We start from the raw sequence: 19,214 nt of genomic DNA, 5'->3' as shown, positions 1-19,214 counted from the left end.
AAATATCATTTTTCCAGAATATAAACCTCCAATTCAAATTTCAAGATGGTTTTTAATTATCCAACCCAAAACAGTCCCCGGTTACACTCCGACGTCGTAAAAACAGTTTTTAAGGTGTTCTTTGAAAAACCAAGTTTTACCTTGTTAAGTTAGCATATATTTATGATATATTACAGGTATTGAAGTATTTTAAAAGTTAAGTTAGAAGGATCTATTTAGTTTGCAAACAAGTTTGAAAACATTCAAACTATGTTCTTGTTGTTAAAATTTTATACCATATAATAAGATAGCTATATATATATGAATCGAATAAGGTTATGAACAAAGTTACTACCTCAAGTTACTTGGACAAGATTGCTGTAAAAGAGGAGTAAGAACCTAGAACCAAAAGAGTGATGGAATTGGATGAAAGATTGGAAGTAAAACTTGTGTTCTTGGAAGGATTCTTGAAGTGTTTTTGTAAGGGTTTTCTTATGATGTTTAAATGTTGTTTTTGAAGCTAGTTCATGATGAAAATTTGCTGGAGTGTTTAAGGGATTCTTTTGTTTCTTAAAAGAGTGTGTTTTAGTTAAAGGAAATGTGTAGTAAAATGAAAATGGAATGAAGTATAAATGGTGGTGTAAAAGGTGTATAAGTTTGTAATTTTGTGAAAAAATCTTTTAATCATGTGAAATTGTCATACTAGATAACAAAAGTAGTTACCTTATACATAAGGCATGAACAAGGGCTGGTTGGTGGTGATTTGATGTGTATATACCAATAGTAAATACGTATAGAAGCTAGGTATGATACGAGTACATATACTCTAGATATACGTATAGAAATCTTGTGAAAAATGGAATGAGAATTCAAATATAGCTATCTTTTGTGAATATACTTATATTGTTTTATGTATTTAAGTCCTTAAAAAGTGATTAAATACATTATATATACGATATATGTATAAACATTATAGGTCATAAGTATTTATGTCAAATAACGTTACGTATGGTTATCGTTTTGAAAACTTAAGTTAGTAGTTTCAAAATATACTTATAACTTATTGTTATTAATACAAAATGAGATATTAAAACATTCTTAGATCATGTTAAATATGTATATATACATATATATACACAAACGTATAATTATCATATATTATATAGTTCGTGATATCATCGGTCAAACTAGACGGTCAAACGTTGTGTAAAACTCTTTTCAAACTCATAAATCTCAACAATTTAGATTGCTTATCATGTTGGTAAGGTTTAATTTATGTAAATATTACTCTTATAAGTGTAAAACGATCGGAAAAATCCGGGTCGTTACAATTCTGCTCTGAAGTACCTATTTTCGAAACCGGATGCGAAACCTCGACTGCTTAGATGGATCTTGCTTTTGCAAGAATTCGACATCGAGATCCGGGATAAGAAGGGTGCTGAAAATCTAGCGGCTGACCACTTGTCTAGACTCGAGAACCCAAATCTCGAAGTCCTTCACAAATCGAGTATCCATGATGATTTTCCCGATGAATATCTCATGGCGATGGACAAGGTGGATAAGCCGTGGTACGTGGACATTGCTAATTATCTTGTTGGGGGATTCTTGGAAAAAGGGTGGTCGCATCAAAAGAGGAAGAAATTCTTCAGTGACCTTAAGTACTATTTCTGGGAGGCTCCCTATCTTTTTCATTGTTGTCCCGATGGGGTTATCCGCCGGTGCGTTTCCGGTGAGGAGTGTATGCGTATATTGACCGAGTGCCATAGTGGGCCTACCGTGGGCATTTTGGACCCCAAATCACGGGGCGTAAAGTCCATGATGCCGGCTTCTTTTGGCCGAAAATTTTCAAGGATGCCCACCGGATTTGCAAGTCGTGTGATTCTTGTCAAAGGGCCGGTAAAGTCACCAAACGGGATGAGATGCCTCACCAAAGCATCCAAGTTTGTTTAATATTTGACGTTTGGGGAATTGACTTTATGGGGCCATTTTCGAAATCTCAGAATTATAGTTACATACTCGTTGCCATTGACTATGTGTCTAAATGGGCCGAAGTGCAAGCTTTACCCACAAACGATGCACGGGTTGTAATTACCTTCCTTAAGCGTTTATTCTCTCTATTTGGCACCCCTAAAGCTTTGATTAGCGATAGGGGTACTCATTTTTGTAACACTCAAATGGAGAAGGTATTGAAGCGATATGGAGTTCTCCATAAAGTTTCTACTTCATACCATCCCCAAATGAGCGGACAAGTTGAGAATACCAATCGAGCTCTCAAGGAGATTCTAGAGAAGACGGTGGGGTCGAATTCGAAGGAGTGGGCAAACAAGCTCGATGAAGCTTTGTGGGCGTTTCGAACCGCCTACAAAACGCCAATTGGTACCACTCCTTATCGGTTGGTTTATGGGAAAGCATGCCATATTCCATTGGAGATTGAGCATAAGGCTATGTGGGCACTTAAAAAGTGCAATTTAGATTTGAAGGAAGCCGGACGCCTAAGGGCGGGGCAATTGAATGAGCTTGGTGAATTACGCCTTGATGCGTACGAAAATTCGTTAATTTATAAAGAGAAAACCAAGCAATGGCATGATAGGAAGTTAAAGGGACCAAAAGAGTTTAATGAAGGCGATCGAGTGCTTTTGTTTAACTCTAGATTAAAGCTTCTACCGGGAAAACTTAAGTCCCGGTGGACGGGACCGTTTGAGGTTGTTAAGGTGTACCCGTACGGTACAATTGAGTTGAAAAACGTAAGCGGTACTACGTTTAAGGTTAACGGACATCGTGTGAAGAAGTATTTTGATGGTTCGATGGTGATTGATGACGGGGTTCACGTTGAACCCGATCCTAAGGTTACTTAAAGTTGGAAACGAGTTTTGTGAACGACTCGTTAAACATGGTTCACATTGTTGTATAGTTTGTATTAATAGGATTAATCACGGGTTTGCTGAGTCTTAAATGCTAAATGATTAATTATGATAGATTACTTGCTTGTTTTGTTGGTCGTTTTGGTGTTTAAGGTATTGAAGTTTGCGGCATAGTTTAAAAAAGGTCGAGGTACCAGTTCCAGAGCATTGTCGCGGCGCGACAATTGGGGTCGCGGCGCGGTATAAAACAGGTTTTGGTTACAGAAAGCCATTTAAAAAGGGTTTCAAACACGAGCATTACCGCGGCGCGACATTTGAGGTCGCGGCGCGAGATTTCAAGGGTTTTGTGGGTTACGTATTTTTAAAGAATCAGAATCAGGTGTAGTTGTCTGCCGCGGCGCGACAGATCGGTCGCATATGTTCTACTCCCCCGGTTTAGGTTTTAAATTAAATGAGTCAATCCGACCCACTAAATACCCGACGGGATTTTAAGTCTTTTTAGGGGTTTTGGATCAGTTTTTCACCCACCACTCTCACACTTATCTCTCAAGCAACATAAAATCTCTCAAACCCTAGTTCAATTAACACTAATTGCTACCTAATTTCTTCAATTCATTGTGCAAACATGCCGGTTAAGGTCCAATTTTGACTAATCTCTTGCTTTTTCTCTCATGTTTCTTGATTAATTGTATTAATTCTAGGGTTCATGTTTGGAATCTTAAGGGGTTTGTTTAATTGAAACTTTTATGCTTTAGTATGTAATGAATTGTTGATGACTATGATATTATTGTGTTTTCTTCATGAATACTTGTGTAGTTTATACATAATATCGATTCTTAAGATTAGGGTAGTGATAAATCTGAATTTGATGTTGAATGTTTGGGGATTTTGCTTGTTAGGGAGATGATTGCTAATAGATACATGCTTTAGGATAGTGTGGGGTGATTTGGGCGGGTCATTCATGATTTTGGAAATTGGTAGAACATGATGATTTATGTGATTTATGAGATGTTTATTAGGTTATCGGAATGGTTTATTTTTCATGGAGTAAGTTAATTAGTTAGATGATTTTGTGCAATTGAGTTACATGGAGATTGGTACATGGGACGTTTACATGTTATGTTGTTTTGATAATTGGTTTGAATTTGATACCATGGAACACAAACATATGTTGTCAATACTTGCTTTTGTCTAAATGCCTAAATTAAGTTGAGACGAGTATTAATGGTGCTTGGTGAAAGTATGTGGAACATGTTGATTTTTCTAACGCTAACTTTTCGATGTTTTGTGTTTGGTTTGGTTTTTTTTTGTTTCATGTGTGTAGAGAAGCAGATTTGATGCTCCATCTTCCTCCTCGGCTCAATCCCGAAGGGAGGAAGAGCGAAGAACTAATCCGGAGGTTTGGTTGCAACAAGTTGAGGAGCAATTCTCAGAATATTTTGGATACATTTCACCTCGGAATATTCAAGCGACTTGGTATTTTAGTTGGGAAGAATTGAATAGTGCATCTAGTGAAGTAAGGGAGGATATTGCTTATATGTTGGTGATGTCGAGACAGGGGGTTGATCTTGGCACTTGGGAACGTGCTTTTTCATTAAGAGACGATCTTTACCGTGAGTTAATTGTTGAGTTTTTCTCCTCTTTGAGTTTCCGTTCTCGAAGGGATGGGACGGATCAAGGCTTTTTGACATTTCATTTAGGAGGGGAAAGTCGAGCCATGAGCCGAATTGATTTGTCTCGAGCACTAAATTTATATGAAGAATTAGATGTGAAGTCTTTGATACGTTATTTGAAGAAAGAAACTGAGTTCATCAGGAATCAGGAAGATTATAATGAGCGCGATTTTTGGTTTGAAATTTCAGGTTTAACTCCATTTGTGTCTAATGAGTCGAAGGGCTCTGATATTCGAAGCAGAGATCTACGGTTACTCCATAAACTATTGTCGTGTAATTTTTGTGGACGAAGGAATGGGAATGATAAGGTTAATTCTGCCGAGTTGTGGATAATGATTCGATTTCGGCATAATGCGCATGTGGATTTGTGTATGTTGATCGCTACCTATTTATCTAATCAGTCGAGGGAGACACGCTCTTCGAGGCCACTGCTAGGTGGTCATTTTCTTACAAAGATTGCACGATTTTTCAACATCAATTTTAGCAGGTGTACAAGATTGACCGACCCTTTGCAAGTGATGAAACCTTTCAATTTAAGGTTTTATCTTAATGTGCGTTTTGTGATGTGGGATGCGAATCGGGTTGGTTTAGTCGCATATGTTGAGTCACAAGAGCACGAGGCCGGTGGGAATGTTTAAGGAGGTGAAGAGGCGGAGCCGGTTACTCCGAATGTGCCAGCGGGGGGTCAGCCTTGGGGTATCTCCCAAGAAATTTGGGATAACTTAGTTTCACGAGTCGATAACGTACAAATCGGTGTGTCAGACAACTTTGCTGCGTTTCGGGGAGAACAACGGTCACATAATGACCGTATGTGGGAGAGTCAGCAGAGGATTGATGAGAGGACGGCTGAGTCTTTGCATGACCAGCAATGGATGGCATATGGAGGTGATTGGCAAAGGCACAACGCTCGTCTTTTCTACTATAACCCGGAGAATTATTATGGTACACAAGCTCAGACACCAGTTTATTATCGCAGCCCAGTTAGGCCCCGTGTTCAGGCCCCGATTTACAGTGAAGAGGAGAGGTTGGAGGATGCACGACAGAGGTTCGAGCAGCAGTATCCATACGATAACTGGCCGTATGATGGGTTTCAGTGAGGAGGGCCTGCGAGCCCGTGATTATGTTGTAATTTGTTTTAAACTATTTCCATTTCGTTGGTTTGTACTTGGATAATTTTATATTTTGCTTATGTACTGTGGATATATTTGGGGACAAGGCGTTTCGGTACCGGGTGGTACCACCTTGTTCCATTTATGTAGTTTTCTTGTGTTTTTCTTTTCTTAGGTATGTTGGTGAAACAATTTTTCAAGTCTGGCAGTAAGTTCAGCAAAACTACTTGAGTGATGATATTGGTGTGAGGATCGGGAATGGACGATGTTCTTATGCTGGCAGTAAGTTCAGCGCCATCTGTCACTGTCTTTCCACGATCAGTGGTTACCTCGATAAGTTTTTATTTTCCTTACCCTTTCGATTTTAATCTATTTTTGATCTCCAGTAATAGGGACATTTCTTGATCTCAAGTGTGGGGTGGGGATGTAAAATCTCTCGGGTTGGTTGTTAATGGAATCATCATCAAACTAGTTTTGATATTAAAAGACTTGACGTTTCACGGGGTTTTGGTCGTAAAAAAAAAAATTGAAAAATTTAGGGAAATAAAAAAAACAAACAGAAAAACTAGTTCAAAAATAAATAAAAAAGTAGAAAAATAATTGAAAATTCGGCCAAAACCTTAATTTTGAAAATTGGCTTGGTATTTTATGGTATAATTCGTGTTTTCAAAGAAGCCAAAAGTGTTCCACATGTTCATTACAATTGGACATGAAATCCTACGAGTTGGGGAACTCAATAGTAGGTCACATGTACCAAAACGGGTGTAAACCGTGAGAGAGCGGTGATTGTATAGCGTGATTGTGACCGAATCACGTGCCAGATCAAAAAATTTTGGTTACTTGGTATAGCAGACTTCCGAAACTATATCATATTATTATTACATCATCTAATGGTGTGATACTGTGGGAAGAGGAGCCTCGAGCTTCACTAGTGCTGTCCTTTTTAGGAGCAATAGCTACGTACTTGTGTTTGCTTAGACAACACAACCCATAGCCAAAAGCTATGGCACCCAAAGGTTTTTGGGATTTATTGGAAAGGTAGTATCTACTTCTTACCTTTCTTAAAACAAGCAGAAAAGCTTGTCATGTGGGAAGTAGGCAAACCGGTGTCAATTGAAATAGATTGGCATTCCCGAGTGACTCAGATCCACTCATTAAGGAAGTAAAGTCTTCCGACCGTTTTACTTGGTACGTATACCTCTTAAGCGTACCATTTCATTACCCATCATTTCACGATGAGGTACTGTTAGAGGTGAAAGTCTTGAACTTTCAAAACATGTTCATTATTTTGAATGTGAAATCCTACATGAACATAAAATTCATACGTAGGTCATCTGCACCAAGGCGGGTGTCAACCGTATGAACGGTGATAGTAGCGTGTGGTCGAAACCGGACCATGCGTTATATTGAAAACTTAAATAGGGCGATCCTCATTGTTTCTCCTAACAAGGACAATGTTGCACCCGACCACCTTATTTAACCACACAGGATGTATCTTTTCCATCCTTAAGGGAGTCAAGTCTCCCGAACGACACACTTGCTGATTTGTTTCAGAAGATGTAGTCCATACCAGTTGTAGGGTGACGAAAAATCTTGAAAAGTCATTGCTAAAATCGACTGGAAATCTACCAGGCCTCAACGTCAAACAGGGAAGCTGGTAGTCAAAGCTTATCTCAATGAGGGAGATTTGCTAGCCAAATGGGAAGCGCACCATGATACACAAAATATCAGTGATTGATCAGATTCCCAGTGGATAACCTCCGGAAAGGTAAATATCAGCTTTTAAGCCTGATGAACCTTAATCTTTATGGCTGACTTAACGGATTAGATGATCACCTCATGATTATCGATGATATCTGGACGTAATGTGTATCCTCCTAAGCACATTATTTTCTTACCGACATCTCGCGATGTTAGGTACTGTGGGAGGCTTGGCTTGACCAATTGTGGGGTAGTCCGTGCGTTCTTTGGCACATTTGTTCGATTGCTATACTTTTTGGTGCTCGGTTCCCACTTGATTCCCGTTTACTTTGAAGACTTATTTTTTGAGATTTTCTACTTCATCATTATGGTACGTAATTCGAGGTTAACTTTGGTTGCTATACTAGTTATATATTGTTTGCGGTTTGGGAAGTAATTTCGGGGGAATGCAAGTGGGAATCATAATGGTTATTTACTCCAAATCGTGCCCACGCTAGTTGTCAGTTTGGTTTCTTGTTCGTTTAGTTCTACATACATTTTTTAAGACGTTATTATATGTTAGAAGATTATTATCGAGTTTAATTGCTTGAGGACAAGCAAAACTCTAGTGTGGGGTGGTTTGATATCGCGTATTTTATACATGTTTTCCTTAGCGATATCGATCATAATTTAGTCCGTTCGGATACGATTTGGTGTTTATTTTGATAATAATGAGAATGTTCGAGTTTGAAGAGCTATTTGTAGAAGAGATGCGGTTTTTGAAGCTTTTGAGGCATTTTGTCGATTGGTTGTTATTATTAGTGCATCAAGGATTAAAACGTAAATGTTTAATTGATTAATGATATTGTGAGATTATTAAAGCAAGTAAAAAGAGAAAAAAATAAAGAAGAAATCCGTTTCAGTGTTATGTCGCGGCGCGACATATGTGTCCGCGGTGTAGTGACCCGAATTTTTCCATGTATATATATATTAATTGAGATTGATATTTACATGATTAAATGTTTCCAACATGTTAAGCAATCAAACTTGTTAAGACTTGATTAATTGAAATATGTTTCATATAGACAATTGACCACCCAAGTTGACCGGCGATTCACGAACGTTAAAACTTGTAAAAACGACATGATGATATATATATGGATATACATATGGTTAACATGAGATTATGATAAGTAAGTATCTCCATAAGTATATTAACAATGAGTTATATACATATAAACAAGACTACTAACTTAAGGATTTCGAAACGAGACATATATGTAACGATTATCGTTGTAACGACATTTAAATGTATATATATCATATTAAGATATATTAATATATCATAATATCATGATAATATAATAATTTAACATCTCATTAGATATAATAAACAATGGGTTAACAACATTAATTGAGATCGTTAACTTAAAGGTTTCAAAACAAGACTTACATGTAACGACTAACGATGACTTAACGACTCAGTTAAAATGTATATACATGTAGTGTATTTAGATGTATTAAAATACTTTTGGAAGACTTCAAGACATATATCAAAACACTCATACTTAACGAAAATGGTTACAGTTACTTTCTCATTCTTTTCTTTCATCAAGAATTCTAGTCGTATTTTTACCCGTATTATACACAGCTTCAAAACGTACTTACTATGAGTATATACCAATAGGAACTAGCATGGGATTCCACTCTTGATTATGTCATGTATGACTAATCAATTTTAACTTCTACCATGAGCTAGTCAACTAACTAGAACTCCTTTTAACCCCACTCACCACTCACCAATTACCACTCATCATTCACCCCATTTCACTTCCAATTCTCTTTCTAATTCTCTCTCAACACACACACACTATTATGAACGTATTTTTCCAGTAGTTAATCATCATCTTCATCAAAAATCGTTTCAAGAATCAAACTATAATCATCATAGGAAGAACACTTCAAGAACACTTCAAAAATCCCTTCAAGTTTACTAATTTACTTCCAAGCTTTCTAATCCATTCCATGTAATCATCTAAGATCAAGAAACCTTTGTTATATATAGTAGGTTATCTTTCTTATTCTAGGTAATATTCATATTCAAACTTTGATTCAATTTCTATAACTATAAACTATCTTAATTCGAGTAAAAATCTTACTTGAACTTGTTTTTGTGTCATGATCCTACTTCAAGAACTTTCAAGCCATCCAAGATCCTTTAAAGCTAGATCATTTCTTGTCACTTCCATTAGGTTTACCTACTAAACTTGAGGTAGTAATGATGTTCATAACATCATTCGATTCATATATATAAAACTATCTTATTCAAAGGTTTAAACTCGTAATCACTAGAACATAGTTTAGTTAATTCTAAACTTGTTCGCAAACAAAAGTTAATCCTTCTAACTTGACTTTTAAAATTAACTAAACACATGTTCTATATCTATATGATATGCTAACTTAATGATTTAAAACCTGGAAACACGAAAAACACCGTAAAACCGGATTTACGCCGTCGTAGTAACACCGCGGGCTGTTTTGGGTTAGTTAATTAAAAACTATGATAAACTTTGATTTAAAAGTTGTTATTCTGAGAAAATGATATTTATTATGAACATGAAACTATATCCAAAAATTATGGTTAAACTCAAAGTGGAAGTATGTTTTCTAAAATGGTCATCTAGACGTCGTTCTTTCGACTGAAATGACTACCTTTACAAAAACGACTTGTAACTTATTTTTCCGACTATAAACCTATACTTTTTCTGTTTAGATTCATAAAATAGAGTTCAATATGAAACCATAGCAATTTGATTCACTCAAAACGGATTTAAAATGAAGAAGTTATGGGTAAAACAAGATTGGATAATTTTTCTCATTTTAGCTACGTGAAAATTGGTAACAAATCTATTCCAACCATAACTTAATCAACTTGTATTGTATATTATGTAATCTTGAGATACCATAGACACGTATACAATGTTTCGACCTATCATGTCGACACATCTATATATATTGTAGTGACCCGAACTTTTCCATGTTTATATATATTAATTGAGATTTATATTTACATGATTAAATATTTCCAACATGTTAAGCAATCAAACTTATTAAGACTTGATTAATTGAAATATGTTTCATATAGACAATTGACCACCCAAGTTGACCGGTGATTCACGAACGTTAAAACTTGTAAAAACTATACGATGACATATATATGGTTATATATATAGTTAACATGTTTTTATTATAAGTATGTATCTCAATAGGTATTTTAACAATGAGTTATATACATAAAAATGAGACTATTAATTTAAGAAACTCGAAAACGATATATATAACGATTATCGTTATAACAACGTCTTACTAGGTACATATGAATCATATTAAGATATTGATACACTTGGTTAATTATGTTAAATGATAAGTAAATATATTATTAAGTGTATTAACAATGAAATACATATGTAAAAATAAGACTACTAACTTAATGATTTCGAAACGAGACATATATGTAACGATTATCGTTGTAACGACATTTAACTGTATATACATCATACTAAGATATATTATATATCATAATATCATGATAATATAACAATTTAACATCTCATTTGTTATAATAAATAATGGGTTAACAACATTCAACAAGATCGTTAACCTAAAGGTTTCAAAACAACATTTACATGTAACGACTAACGATGACTTAACGACTCAGTTAAAATGTATATACATATAGTGTTTTAATATGTATTCATACACTTTTGAAAGACTTCAAGACACTTATCAAAATACTTCTACTTAACAAAAATGCTTACAATTACATCCTCGTTCAGTTTCATCAACAATTCTACTCGTATGCACCCGTATTCGTACTCGTACAATACACAGCTTTTAGATGTATGTACTATTGGTATATACACTCCAATGATCAGCTCTTAGCAGCCCATGTGAGTCACCTAACACATGTGGGAACCATCATTTGGCAACTAGCATGAAATATCTCATAAAATTACAAAAATATGAGTAATCATTCATGACTTATTTACATGAAAACAAAATTACATATCCTTTATATCTAATCCATACACCAACGACCAAAAACACCTACAAACACTTTCATTCTTAAATTTTCTTCATCTAATTGATCCCTCTCAAGTTCTATCTTCAAGTTCTAAGTGTTCTTCATATATTTTACAAGTTCTAGTTACATAAAATCAAGAATACTTTCAAGTTTGATAGCTCACTTCCAATCTTGTAAGGTGATCATCCAACCTCAAGAAATCTTTGCTTCTTACAGTAGGTTATCATTCTAATATAAGGTAATAATCATATTCAAATTTTGGTTCAATTTCTATAACTATAACAATCTTATTTCAAGTGATGATCTTACTTGAACTTGTTTTCGTGTCATGATTCTGCTTCAAGAACTTCGAGCCATCCAAGGATCCGTTGAAGCTAGATCCATTTTTCTCTTTTCCAGTAGGTTTATCCAAGGAACTTAAGGTAGTAATGATGTTCATAACATCATTCGATTCATACATATAAAGTTATCTTATTCGAAGGTTTAAACTTGTAATCACTAGAACATAGTTTAGTTAATTCTAAACTTGTTCGCAAACAAAAGTTAATCCTTCTAACTTGACTTTTAAAATCAACTAAACATATGTTCTATATCTATATGATATGCTAACTTAATGATTTAAAACCTGGAAACACGAAAAACACCGTAAAACCGGATTTACGCCGTCGTAGTAACACCGCGGGCTGTTTTGGGTTAGTTAATTAAAAACTATGATAAACTTTGATTTAAAAGTTGTTATTCTTAGAAAATGATTTTTATTATGAACATGAAACTATATCCAAAAATTATGGTTAAACTCAAAGTGGAAGTATGTTTTCTAAAATGGTCATCTAGACGTCGTTCTTTCGACTGAAATGACTACCTTTACAAAAATGACTTGTAACTTATTTTTCTGACTATAAACCTATACTTTTTTCTGTTTAGTTTCATAAAATAGAGTTCAATATGAAACCATAGCAATTTGATTCACTCAAAACGGATTTAAAATGAAGAAGTTATGGGTAAAACAAGATTGGATAATTTTTCTCATTTAAGCTACGTGAAAATTGGTAACAAATCTATTCCAACCATAACTTAATCAACTTGTATTGTATATTATGTAATCTTGAGATACCATAGACACGTATACAATGTTTTGACCTATCATGTCGACACATCTATATATATTTCGGAACAACCATAGACACTCTATATGTGAATGTTGGAGTTAGCTATACAGGGTTGAGGTTGATTCCAAAATATATATAGTTTGAGTTGTGATCAATACTGAGATACGTATACACTGGGTCGTGGATTGATTCAAGATAATATTTATCGATTTATTTCTGTACATCTAACTGTGGACAACTAGTTGTAGGTTACTAACGAGGACAGCTGACTTAATAAACTTAACACATCAAAATATATTAAAAGTGTTGTAAATATATTTTGAACATACTTTGATATATATGTATATATTGTTATAGGTTCGTGAATCAACCATTGGCCAAGTCTTACTTCCCGACGAAGTAAAAATCTGTGAAAGTGAGTTATAGTCCCACTTTTAAAATCTAATATTTTTGGGATGAGAATACATGCAGGTTTTATAAATGATTTACAAAATAGACACAAGTACGTGAAACTACATTCTATGGTTGAATTATCGAAATCGAATATGCCCCTTTTTATTAAGTCTGGTAATCTAAGAATTAGGGAACAGACACCCTAATTGACGTGAATCCTAAAGATAGATCTATTGGGCCTAACAAACCCCATCCAAAGTACCGGATGCTTTAGTACTTCGAAATTTATATCATATCCGAAGGGTGTCTCGGAATGATGGGGATATTCTTAAATATGCATCTTGTTAATGTCGATTACCAGGTGTTCACCATATGAATGATTTTTATCTCTATGTATGGTATATGTATTGAAATATGAAATCTTGTGGTCTATTATTATGATTTGATATATATAGGTTAAACCTATAACTCACCAACATTTTTGTTGACGTTTTAAGCATGTTTATTCTCAGGTGATTATTAAGAGCTTCCGCTGTCGCATACTTAAATAAGGACGAGATTTGGAGTCCATGCTTGTATGATATTGTGTAAAAACTGCATTCAAGAAACTTATTTTGTTGTAACATATTTGTATTGTAAACCATTATGTAATGGTCGTGTGTAAACAGGATATTTTAGATTATCATTATTTGATAATCTACGTAAAGCTTTTTAAACCTTTATTGATGAAATAAAGGTTATGATTTGTTTTAAAATGAATGCAGTCTTTGAAAAACGTCTCATATAGAGGTCAAAACCTCGCAACGAAATCAATTAATATGGAACGTTTTTAATCAATAAGAACGGGACATTTCAGTTGGTATCCGAGCGTTGGTCTTAGAGAACCAGTATTTTGCATTAGTGTGTCTTATCGAGTTTGTTAGGATGCATTAGTGAGTCTGGACTTCGACCGTGTTTACTTGAAAAATGATTGCTTAACAAATTTTGTTGGAAACTATATATTTTTAACATGTGAATATTATGTGATATATTAATCTCTTAACGCGTTTGATATTATGTGATAGATGTCTACCTCTAGAACAAGTCCCATTGACTCACCTAATAATAATGAAGAGTCAAATGTAAATTGGAATGATTCGTGGACTGATTCACAAGTTCCCGAAGAGGAACCGGAAGAAGAGTCGGAACCGGAAGAAGAATCGGAACCGGAAGAAGAATCGGAACCGGATGAAGAAATAGAACCGGTGGGGGAAATAATAAAACGGTTAAGTAAAAGAAAATCCTCAACCAACCGACCAAGGTTAATTATGGTCAATGGTGTTTCCGCCAATGAAGCAAAATATTGGGAGGATTACCAATTCTCCGATGAATCGGATTCCGACGAGAATTCCGATGATGTTATAGAAATTACCCCAACTGAATTTAAAAAGGCAAAAGAAAATAATAAGGGAAAGGGCATAAAAATAGAGAAATCGAATTCCAACCCCGATGAACTTTATATGTATCGTCAACCCCCGAAGTCCTTAAGTTGTAACAATGACCCGGGAACCTCTAAACCACCAGGTTTTTCTAAACCAATGTGGAAAACGACGGCTCGTATTAGGGGAACATCATATATCCCTAGAAACTTGGCAAAACGAACCAAAACCGAAGAAGAAGAAACAAGCGAGTCGGAATAAGATAGTTGTATTCGTATGGTGTAATATATGTAATATAGTGTGCTTATGCTTTATGATATATGTAAAAATTGCTTGTATTAATAAGTATTTTTTTTATGATTCTAACCCTTGTCTATTTTACAGTTTAAAAACACAAAATGGATAGACAACCCAATATTTTAAGAGACCTACCCGGAGACATGATTGATGAAATCTTGTCTAGAGTCGGTCAGAATTCCTCGGCACAACTATTTAAGGTGAGATCAGTTTGTAAGACATTCGAAGAACGTTCCAAGAATGTCTTGGTTTATAAGAGACTTTCGTTTGAAAGATGGGGGATATCACATTGGGAAACCCATAAGTTACGATGTGTTTACTTTGACGCATATATTGCGGGGAACCCAAATGCTATTTTACGCAATGGGTTAAGAAATTATTTTGATTCAATATATCCGAATATTGGACTTCGTGATTTAGAAAAGGCGGCTAACATGCAACATAAAGAAGCATGTTATGCTTACGGATTAGTAATGTTCGCTTCTCACCAAAGTGAGAACAAGAACATCGGGCTACAACTATTAAACAAAACGTTTCCACAAGTGACGGAGTCGGTAATTGGGGTAAGAAATGAGGTTTTTAGATTGTTACGGGACTGTTGGACATTACGTAACCCTCGTCCCTTTGACGACGTTACAACACGTTATCTTATCAACGGCCATAACGGTTATGTTCCACAAGACCAAGGATGGGAAGTAATCCTAGTAAAACTAGAATGCATGACTTGTTTCTGGACGTATGAATTACGTGTTTTTATTGCCTTTGCTGAACGACTTGTGTACTAGCTAGAATTATCTTCACAACTATCTTGTATCAAATTTATTGTGTGCTATATTTCATGCTATATGTAAAATAAGCGGTATTGTAAGTTTGTAAAATATTGTGTAAAAGTTTGAACGCGAAATATTATTATAATCAGTTTTTCATATAGAATTGTAGTAGTTGAATTGTATATTAGCTACTAAGTATGAACTTAACGGGTAGGTACTACCCGAATTTAAACTTATAAAACGCTAATATGAAGAAAAAGCTTTTATAAATGAGTTCATATTATGCTACGAAATACTATTAACTACTCTTAATATTCTGTATGATTAACTTGTTCCATTTGACTATTTTGAAGGAAATGGCACCGACTACTCGACACACCGTGAATATGAATGAAGAGGAATTCTGTACTTTTCTAGCTTCAAACATAGCCGCAGTACAGGCTGCACTACATACCAACAATAACCTTGGATCTAGCAGTACAGGAAATCATGTAGGATGCACCTACAAAGAATTCACTGCCTGCAAACCTTTGGAATTTGATGGAACCGAAGGACCGATCGGATTGAAACGGTGGACCGAGAAGGTCGAATCGGTGTTTGCCATAAGTAAGTGTACTGAAGAGGACAAAGTAAAGTACGCTATGCATACCTTCACAGGTTCTGCGTTAACATGGTGGAATACCTATCTAGAGCAAGTGGGACAAGACGATGCGTACGCACTACCGTGGTCAGCATTCAAGCACTTGATGAACGAGAAGTACCGTCCCAGAACCGAGGTCAATAAGCTCAAGACAGAACTCAGAGGGTTACGAACCCAAGGATTTGATATTACCACGTACGAAAGACGATTCACAGAATTGTGCCTATTGTGTCCGGGAGCATTCGAAGATGAGGAAGAGAAGATCGACGCGTTTGTGAAAGGGTTACCGGAAAGAATCCAAGAAGATATAAGTTCACACGAGCCCGCCTCCATACAACAGGCATGTAGAATGACTCACAAACTAGTGAACCAGATTGAAGAGAGAATTAAAGAACAGACTGCTGAAGAGGCCAATGTGAAGCAAGTCAAAAGAAAGTGGTAGGAAAACGGTGATAAGAATCACCAATACAACAATAGCAGCAATTACAACAATAATCGCAACAATTATCCCAACAATCGCAACATCAATCGCAACTACAACAAACGGCCCAACAACAACAACAACAACAACAGCAACTACAACAATCATCCCAACAACAATAATAACCGCAGCAACAACAACAACCAGAAGCAGCTATGCCAAAGGTGTGAAAAGTATCACTCTGGGTTCTGCACCAAATTTTGCAACAAGTGTAAAAGAAATGGTCATAGCGTGGCGAAGTGTGAGGTCTACGGACCATGGGTTAATAGAACGAAAGGAACAAATGGTGTCGGAACGAGTAATGGCGGAGCAAGTAGTGTCGGAGCAAGTTATGCCAATGTAGTTTGTTATAAATGTGGAAAACCGGGCCACATTATTAGAAATTGCCCGAACCAGGAGAACACGAATGGACAAGGCCGCGGAAGAGTTTTCAATATTAATGCGGCAGAGGCACAGGAAGACCCGGAGCTTGTTACGGGTACGTTTCTTATTGACAATAAATCTGCTTACGTTTTATTTGATTCGGGTACGGATAGAAGCTATATGAGTAGAGATTTTTGTGCTAAATTAAGTTGTCCATTGACGCCTTTGGATAGTAAATTTTTACTCGAATTAGCAAATGGAAAATTAATTTCAGCAGATAATATATGTCAGAATCGAGAAATTAAACTGGTTAGCGAAACATTTAAGATTGATTTGATACCAGTAGAGTTAGGGAGTTTTGATGTGATAATTGGTATGGACTGGTTGAAAGAAGTGAAAGCAGAGATCGTTTGTTATAAAAATGCAATTCGCATTATACGAGAAAAAGGAAAACCCTTAATGGTGTACGGAGAAAAGGGCAACACGAAGCTACATCTTATTAGTAATTTGAAGGCACAAAAACTAATAAGAAAAGGTTGCTATGCTGTTCTAGCACACGTCGAGAAAGTACAAACTGAAGAAAAGAGCATCAATGATGTTCCCATTGCAAAAGAATTTCCCGATGTATTTCCGAAAGAATTACCGGGATTACCCCCACATCGATCCGTTGAATTTCAAATAGATCTTGTACCAGGAGCTGCACCAATAACTCGTGCTCCTTACAGACTCGCACCCAGCGAGATGAAAGAACTGCAAAGCCAATTACAAGAACTTTTAGAGCGTGGTTTCATTCGACCAAGCACATCACCGTGGGGAGCTCCTGTTTTGTTTGTCAAGAAGAAAGATGGTACATTCAGGTTGTGTATCGACTACCGAGAGTTGAATAAACTTACCATCAAGAACCGCTACCCACTACCGAGAATCGACGACTTATTTGATCAACTACAAGGCTCGTCTGTTTATTCAAAGATTGACTTACGTTCCGGGTATCATCAAATGCGGGTGAAAGAAGATGATATTCCAAAGACTGCTTTCAGAACATGTTACGGTCATTACGAGTTTATGGTCATGCCGTTTGGTTTAACTAATGCACCAGCTGTGTTCAAGGACCTTATGAACCGAGTGTGTGGACCATACCTTGACAAGTTTGTCATTGTTTTCATTGATGACATACTTATTTACTCAAAGAATGACCAAGAACACGGTGAACATTTGAGAAAGGTGTTAGAAGTATTGAGGAAGGAAGAATTGTACACTAAGTTTTCAAAGTGTGCATTTTGGTTGGAATAAGTTCAATTCCTCGGTCACATAGTGAACAAAGAAGGTATTAAGGTGGATCCGGCAAAGATAGAAACTGTTGAAAAGTGGGAAACCCCGAAAACTCCGAAACACATACGCCAGTTTTTAGGACTAGCTGGTTACTACAGAAGGTTCATCCAAGACTTTTCCAGAATAGCAAAACCCTTGACTGCATTAACGCATAAAGGGAAGATATTTGAATGGAATGATGAACAAGAGAAAGCGTTTCAGTTATTGAAGAAAAAGCTAACTACGGCACCAATATTGTCATTGCCTGAAGGGAATGATGATTTTGTGATTTATTGTGATGCATCAAAGCAAGGTCTCGATTGTGTATTAATGCAACGAACGAAGGTGATTGCTTATGTGTCAAGACAATTGAAGATTCACGAACAAAATTATACGACGCATGATTTGGAATTAGGCGCGGTTGTTTTTGCATTAAAGACTTGGAGGCACTACTTATATGGGGTCAAAAGTATTATATATACCGACCACAAAAGTCTTCAACACATATTTAATCAGAAACAACTGAATATGAGGCAGCGTATGTGGATTGAATTATTGAATGATTACGACTTTGAGATTCGTTACCACCCGGGGAAGGCAAATGTGGTAGCCGATGCCTTGAGCAGGAAGGACAGAGAACCCATTCGAGTAAAATCTATGAATATAATGATTCATAATAACCTTACTACTCAAATAAAGGAGGCGCAACAAGGAGTTTTAAAAGAGGGAAATTTAAAGGATGAAATACCCAAAGGATCGGAGAAGCATCTTAATATTCGGGAAGACGGAACCCGGTATAGGGCTGAAAGGATTTGGGTACCAAAATTTGGAGATATGAGAGAAATGGTACTTAGAGAAGCTCATAAAACCAGATACTCAATACATCCTGGAACGGGGAAGATGTACAAGGATCTCAAGAAACATTTTTGGTGGCCGGGTATGAAAGCCGATGTTGCTAAATATGTAGGAGAATGTTTGACGTGTTCTAAGGTCAAAGCTGAGCATCAGAAACCATCAGGTCTACTTCAACAACCCGAAATCTCGGAATG

Source organism: Rutidosis leptorrhynchoides, chromosome 7, assembly GCF_046630445.1.
Source record: "Rutidosis leptorrhynchoides isolate AG116_Rl617_1_P2 chromosome 7, CSIRO_AGI_Rlap_v1, whole genome shotgun sequence".
In the NCBI taxonomy this organism is placed as follows: Eukaryota; Viridiplantae; Streptophyta; class Magnoliopsida; order Asterales; family Asteraceae; genus Rutidosis; species Rutidosis leptorrhynchoides.
Note: the sequence above shows the minus strand (reverse complement) of the source record.